This window comes from Triticum dicoccoides, chromosome 5B (assembly GCF_002162155.2).
Source record: "Triticum dicoccoides isolate Atlit2015 ecotype Zavitan chromosome 5B, WEW_v2.0, whole genome shotgun sequence".
NCBI lineage: Eukaryota > Viridiplantae > Streptophyta > Magnoliopsida > Poales > Poaceae > Triticum > Triticum dicoccoides.
The window spans coordinates 53,314,575-53,322,485 of NC_041389.1; the positions used below are offsets into that span (position 1 = coordinate 53,314,575).

The 7,911-nt window shown below is 48.8% G+C and overlaps 1 pseudogene; it reads left to right on the forward strand.

Moving 5' to 3' along the window:
• The first annotated feature begins 2,167 nt into the window (after positions 1-2,167).
• Positions 2,168-2,931, forward strand: LOC119309018 (annotated as a pseudogene).
• The last annotated feature ends 4,980 nt before the right edge of the window (positions 2,932-7,911 follow it).

The window sequence follows — 7,911 nt, forward strand, 5'->3', positions numbered from 1 at the left end:
AGCCACAAGTCATTATGGGCTCCGACATAGTTGAGTAAGTTGTGTGAGCTCTTGAAGAGGTGGACTAGCATATGTAGGGGGATTGTAGGTGTACCGGTCCGCCCGAAGAAGAGAGTAAATGCTTCAGAAAGACTGTGTCTCGGTCATCCCGTTCTCAAACACCAGGCAGTGCGAGGACTTCAAGGGAGGCAATCGAGTCTTGTGGGGAAAAGTGCGCAAACCTCTGCAGAATGTGTAAACTAATCATGGTTAGCCTTGTCTCTGGTTATGGACAATTTTGAGTATCTGGAAGTGGATATTATTGTTGATCTCATCACTCTTATTTAATGTATTGGGTTTAATGCTTAATTATGGGAATGAGTTGGGGGAACCATCTCAATATTGGTATAAAATTTGTAGTAAATAAAATTTATTCCTTTGTTGTATGGAAAAATTAGCTTTATGCAAAAACTAAACTTAGAGCCTCCACCAACCAAATATGCATGTAGTGATAGATATTGTTCATCATTATTCTACGGTGTGAATTTGCCGGTACATTAAATGTACTGACCTACATGGCTGCAACGTTATTGTTGGGTTATGATGTCTACACTCAACTTTACCGTTGGTATTGTTGGGACTCCACAACCTTGTTGTTATTTCCGCTATATGGATTGAGGTAATAGTATTTACGTTACTTTATACATGTGATTTATATCTGTTATAAATCCTCGAGTACTGTGTGTGTCAGCATACCGATCCAGGGATGACTCTTCAGCACAGAGACTTGACCGTTTGAGGTCGGGTCGCTACAGCAACCTTCTGTACCTGTGAGATCCATTTAGGGGCCTTTTCCGGCATCCTGCCGGAGAGGGATTCGATCACGGAGGGTTTCTACATCAACTCTATCGCCCTTCGGATGAAGCGTGAGTTTACCACAGACCTACGGGTCCATAGCTAGTAGCTAGATGGCTTTTTCTCTCTCTTTGATTCTCAATACCATGTTCTCCTCGATGTTCTTGGAGATCTATTCGATGTAATACTTTTTTGCGGTGTGTTTGCTGAGATCCGATGAATTGTGGATTTATGATCAGCTTATCTATGAATATTTTTTGAATCTTCTCTGAATTCTTGTATGCATGATTTGATATCTTTGTAATTCTCTTTGAACTATCGGTTTGGTTTGGCCAACTAGATTGGTTTTTGTTGCAATGGGAGAAGTGCTTAGTTTTGGGTTCAATGTGGTGTCCTTTCCCAGTGACGGTAGGGGCAGCAAGGCACGTATTTTATTGTTGCCATCGAGGATAAAGAGATGGGGTTTTCATCATATTGCTTGAGTTAATTCTCTATATCATGTCATCTTACTTAATGCGTTACTCCGTTCTTTATGAACTTAATACTATAGATGCATGCTGGATAGCGGTTGATGTTTGAAGTAATAGTAGTAGATGCACAATTGTTTCGGTCTACTTGACACGGACGTGATGCCTATATTCATGATCGTTGCCTTAGATATCGTTATAACTTTGCGCTTTTCTATCAATTGCTCGGCAGTAATTTGTTCACCCACAGTATTATTTGCTATCTCAAGAGAAGCCTCTAGTGAAACCTATGGCCCCCGGTCTATTTTCCATCATACAAGTTTCCGATCTACAATATTAGTTTTTGATCTACTATTCTTGCAATCTTTTACTTTTTGATCTATAAACCAAAAATATCAAAAATATTTACTTTATCGTTTATCTATCTATATCAGATCTCACTTTTGCAAGTAACCATGAAGGGATTGACAACCCCTTTATCATGTTGGGTGCAAGTTTGTTTGATTATTTGTGCAGGTATTCAGAGATTTGTGCATTATCTCCTACTGGATTGATACCTTGGTTCTCAATCTGAGAGAAATACTTATCTCTACTTTGCTGCATCACCCTTTCCTCTTCAAGGAAAAAACTAACGCAAGCTTAGAAAGTAGCAGTGTGTAGAACTCGAAGGTGTCGTACATTTGGTAGTTGATCGGTCAGAGCAAGAAGAAGTTCGACTGCATCAACCGCGTTGTCAAACGCTTCCGCTTTTGGTCTATGAGGGCATGTAGACACACTCTCCCCCTCTCGTTGCTATGCATCTCCTAGATAGATCTTGCGTGAGCGTAGAAAATTTCTTAAAATTGCATGCTACATTCCCCAACAAGATGCTCCGCCAGCCGGACATCGGTGGCTCCAGGAGGACCCTCGTCTTCCACCACATGGGCCTCCTCACCTAGGCTAATGGTTGGCTCCCGCACGGGCCGCCTGATAGATTCGCCGTCGCTGAGGTCGCCTCCCATGGCGCCAGCGCCAGCCTCGAGCAGTTTCTCTCGGAGAAAGCAGAGTGGGAGAAGGTGATGGGCGTGCCGTGCGGACCTCCGCCCCCACGCGGGATGGAGGTGAACCAGGAGACGGTTGCCTTCGGCGGCAGCCTGTGGTGGGTCGATCTCACCTTGGGTGCTGTGTCCGTCGACCCCTTCGCCGACCGACCGGAGATCCGCTTCGTCGAGCTGCCAAGCGGCAGCATGTTGCCTGTGCGTGCTCACACAGAAGATGATGGAGATCTCAGGCAGGTCGAGGACCGGGGGCTGTTCTTGCGGGAGGTGGCCAAGCACCGGCGCATTAGCATGAGCAAGAGACAGCTGCGCTACGCTAAGGTGACTCCGAACGGGCGTTCCTGCTCAGCTCCTTTGCGCTCGACAACGAGTGCAGCTACTGGACGCTGGAGCACCAGGTGGAGCTCAGGCAAGTCTTGGCGGACGGAGGCTACCCGTGGCATGAGAACTTGGCGTAGGCAGTGCTGCAAATCGTCGTCATTGACCCGCTCAACGCCAATGCCGTCTACCTCAAGGTCGGCGAGCACGTGGTCGTGGTGGACATGCACAACGGCAAGGATCTCGGGGCTGGTTATTATATGCTATTATCATAATTATAACCATTATAAATATGATATTGTATACTGCCATGGCTATACTCTTCTACCGCTGCAAGAATGCGACAAGCTGCTAGTCTTTGTAGGCTAGGCATTTCCTCTACTCTGGCATTTCTGCAGTTCAGTCAACATATATAGCCCCATTCCTTTGATACTCATGCATATTTAGGGTTGTAGAGTGTAAGTCTTGCGAGTACCTTGGATGAGTACTCATGGTTGCTTTCCCCTCTTTTCCCCCACCTGTTTGCTGCGACCAAATGATGGAGTCCGGGAGCAGGAGATTCCAGGAGACTACTACCACGTGAAGATCCCTGTCGGTGTCAAAACCGGCGGATCTCAGGTAGGGGGTCCCGAACTGTGCGTCTAGGCGGATGGTAACAGGAGACAAGGGACACGATGTTTTTACCCAGGTTTGGGCCCGCTCGGTGGAGGTAAAACCCTACTCCTGCTTGATTAATATTGATGATATGGGTAGTACAAGAGTAGATCTACCACGAGATCAAAGAGGCTAAACCCTAGAAGCTAGCCTATGGTATGATTGTTTTTCGTCCTACGGACTAAAACCCTCCGGTTTATATAGACACCGGAGAGGGCTAGGGTTACACAGAGTCGGTTACAATGGTAGGAGATCTACCTATCCGTATCACCAAGCTTGCCTTCCACGCCAAGGAAAGTCCCATCCGAACACGGGACTAAGTCTTCAATCTTGTATCTTCATAGTCTAGGAGTCCGGCCAAAGATGATAGTTCGGCTATCCGGACACCCCCTAATCCGGGATTCCCTCAGTAGCCCCCGAACCAGGCTTCAATGACGATGAGTCCGGCGCGTAGATTGTCTTCGGCATTGTGAGGCGGGTTCTTCTCCAAATTCCATACACTTGTCGAATAGTGTCTGGCTTCTTATAAATGCTGCACTCCTTGGCTTCCACGCCCAATAATGGCCATCTTCCACGTGTCGAACGAATGCGAAAAGCCAGGGTATTTTTACACTTTCCCCCCTAGCTGCGCAAATGAGCCGCCTATAAAAAGAGACGAGGATCTAGATCCGAATCACACCATCCCCCCTCCGCAAGCTTTCATCGGAGCGCTTCTGACAAACAATCCATTCCATCATGGACAGTCGACGTGGCTCCTCCTCTCGTGCTCCCAGCCCTCAGCCCGGGGATTGGGAGAGATGCTCGGTCCCGCATAGCAAGCTAGTGATGCTCCAAACCAAGGGATTTCTTCCCCCAGCCTTCATGGTTCCGGTTCGAGCCGGACTTGCCACCTACAAAGGCGGAAAGCAAGCAGAGAGCGTCCCCGATCCATCCAAAGGAGAGCGGGTATGCTTTGTCTCTTATCTGTTAAGAGGACTCGGATTTCCAATACATCCGTTTCTCCGGGGGCTACTCAAGTTCTACGGCCTCCAGTTGCACCACCTTACGCCTGCCTCCATTCTGCACATCGCGGGCTTCGTGGCCCTTTGTGAGCTGTTCTTGAGCGTCGAGGCTCATTTTGCGCTGTGGAAGAGATTATTCTGCCTCGTACCCCATTCTCATGAGGGGTCAATATATCAAGTGGGTGGAGCCGAGCTATGGCGCATCGCCGGGACCGGATATCTATCCGGAACCCCGAAGAAGGCGTCCGAAGACTGGCCTTCGGAATGGTTTTATATAGAAGACGCCCCGCTACCGGATCCAGTTCGGATTGGCCTCCCGGAGTTCAGTAATGCTCCTCTGAAGAAACGCCTAAGTTGGCCTCCGCGGAGCCCTCAAAGGGAGAATGACAGGGACTACCTTTACCTGATGAGCCGAATAAGATTATTGGCTCATTCCGGACTGACCATGATCGGGGTCATGGCCACATGCATTATGCGGGGGGCGCAGCCGCTCCAGTATAGGGGCCACCCTATGTGGGATTTCAACGGGGAGGATGATGTCACCCGTCATGGCTGTAAGGGGTCGGGATCGGTCGCCGACCTGGTGAAGATCTTGTCCGCCCTGTACAAAGGGGAAAAGGAGGATTTTCTCCGTGTCAGTCCACTGAACAGATTTTCTATGAACAATCCTCGAAGCTGGGTAAGTGGATGTTTCTTTTTGCTTATCCAATTCACATTCCCATAGTTAAGTATCTCATTTTGTGATTTCGACGCAGGAACTGCGCTGGGCCGTAGAAGATATACACAACCCGCCTCCACAACCCGAGGATCCGGAACGGTCCCTCGATCCGGCCTCCGAAGAGGATCCGGACATAAAGGTGGAGCTGATCGATGGGGTGTTCCACCAACTTAGCATCGAAAATGCTTTGGTCGCCATTACGGCCGACTACCCCAGAATATTTCCAGCCTCCCAGGTAACTGTGACCGAAGTCCTGATACCATGACCCATCCGTGCTTATTTCTTATCACCGCATACCGATGGTGTTTCGCAGGGGGTGCCTTTGAGGCGGGAAGCCGAGCCCGCGGCGGCTGGCCAACAAGGGGCATCTCGGCCCAACAGGCAGAAAAGAAGTGCGGCGCGGATCGAGACGTTACCGCAACGGTATAGCGCACCACCGTGTTTCAAAGAAAGATTCCTGGAAGGCATACTAATGCTCGTGATCTTTTCAGGAAAGGGAGCGCTCGCCGGACTGTGTCCGGAGAGGTTGCCAATCGAGCCTCCGTCAGCCAGGCTCCAAAGCCAGGTCCAGAAGGGGAGGTGAACACAAGGCACGCGTCGGATGCTCCTCCAACGGAGGATGCCGACAGGTTGTCCACCACCAAATCCGAGGTGGAGAGTGCCATGAATCATAGGTGCCGCCGGACAGTTCTTCGTGACGCATGTTTCTCCCAAGAGGCATTGAATGCCTTTAATTCGGGAGATGCGCACCTCCGTGCCGCTCAAGATGGTCTAGCCAGGGCCACGGAGCAGTATGTGAAAGACATACGGGTGAGGAATTTTGATAGTTATATATGCCAGTAGCCCCCCAGACTTAAAATAGTTAGAATAACTGATTTAAGGATCATTTGTTATGCAGGATCTTACAGAAAAGAATACCCAACTGTCCCAGGAGCTTTAAGAGTGCAAGGCCCAACTTGAGGCCGCACTAGCCGCCACAGGGGGAGCCACAAAGACCCCCTCCGGTAATATATACTTCGAAAGATAAGTAGTTTGTGAAGTGCGGCGTGTATATAAGTCTGACAATAATATTACAGATGGCGCCGGACTAGATCCGGACAGGCAACAGCTACTGCGCCGGTTAAAGGCCGACGAGAATGTGCTTACAAGTGTGAGGCAAGAGAAAAATAATCTCCAAGATGCCAACACCCAGCTGGGTGAGGAACTGAAGGATGTTCGAGCCCAGCTGTCTGACTCCGTTAAGGAGAATCAGCGGCTTCGTCGCGGCATTTATAGTAAGTGCTTGAGCGAACTTTTGAAAATAAGAGTTCGGCGAGGAAGTCGATTAACAGAAATATGTCTGTAGGTATGCTCACAGGTCGTCCTGCAGAGGAAATGCCCGGTTCAACGGGTGACCTACTTCCCGAGCTGCTGCAACTGCACGAACGAGTTCAGCAGGTGATGAGAGCCGTCGCCCAGGCCTTGTGGCCATCCATCTCCCTACCCGAAGGCCTTGGAGAGCTTGCCGAGAAGCTTCAGGGAGCACGGCGGCGCTTCCGGCTATGGAAGATATCGGCCTGTCGTCAAGGCGCCAGGGAGGCCTGGGCCATGGTGAAGACGCGGTACACGAAGGCTGACCCAAACCACATGGCCGAGGTCGGACCTGTTGGGCCCAATGGGAAGGAGATCCCTGTGAGCTTAGTGTACGACCAAGTAGAGTTGGTCGCAAAGTATTCCCAGCGGGACTGTAAACTAGACAGCCTGTTAGATGGTATTGAAGAGGAATACAATTAGTCAATTTGACTATGTAATTTAAAATGACATGTAAAATGCCTTCTAGCCGGATTGTAGATCGTTTGTCGTAGCAGACCTTTTCGCTTCAACCTCGGGACCTGACGGTACGGAGTGTGTCCTAATACCCTCGCGGTTATGTAAGAACCGGGGCATGCGTGGAGACCAGGTGTAGGGGTCATGAGTGCTTTATCAGACAAGTGCCCAACTAGTTATGTTATATTACATGGTTAGTAAGAAACATCTTCCAGGGAGAATAGTTCCGTTAGGGGTTCCTTTCCCTGGGAGGCATGACCTAAAGTGCATGTCCGGACTGCAAAAAAAGCAGAAAAACATCTGGGGGCAGATAAATGAATAAGTAAGAATTCGTCTTTTAGTTCACCGACCGAAAATTCCCTCAAGAACGCTAGCTTTCGGCTTCACCCAGTCTTAGGTACACATCCGGCTGACCCGGCAGTAACAATCGCAGAGGTGCTCCCTTTACCGCCTAACCGAACAATGGGGAATGTAGGGGTAAGCACAGGAGCCAGGCAACCCAGCTTGGCCAGAACTTAAGTCATATCGATGCATATAATGGTGAATAAAAGGTACATGCAGAAGTGTGACACATGTGTTGGGCATAAAGCCTGTATAAATAAGCTTCTGTTAAAGAAGCCCCCAGGTATAATGAGCGCGGGTAGCGCGTCAAGTGTGACGCTCGGATAATTAAGCTACAGTGATCCCCCGCTAATGATGCCACGTCACCTCGGATACTGTTGATAAACTCTAGATAATTCAAAACCGAAACAAATTCAAAATTTAATTATAGGAAAACAATAAAAGTTTTCAAACATTAAAATAAAAATGTTCGGTTTGTACTAAATATTACGTAAATAATTATGGTGTAGAAGACACAGTTTTATAAAATGCATAAATATTTTAAATTGAATTAAAACAGAAGAGAAAATAAATAAAAGAAAGAAAATACAAAAAACAAAAGGAAAGAAAGAGAAAAGGCCTCCCCCCCCCCCCCCACTAGGCCACGGCCCAGCAGGCCACCAGGCCGGCCCATCAGCCGAGCCCATATCCCCCACTACCCCTAACCCTAACCCCCACCGACACCCCACTCCCCC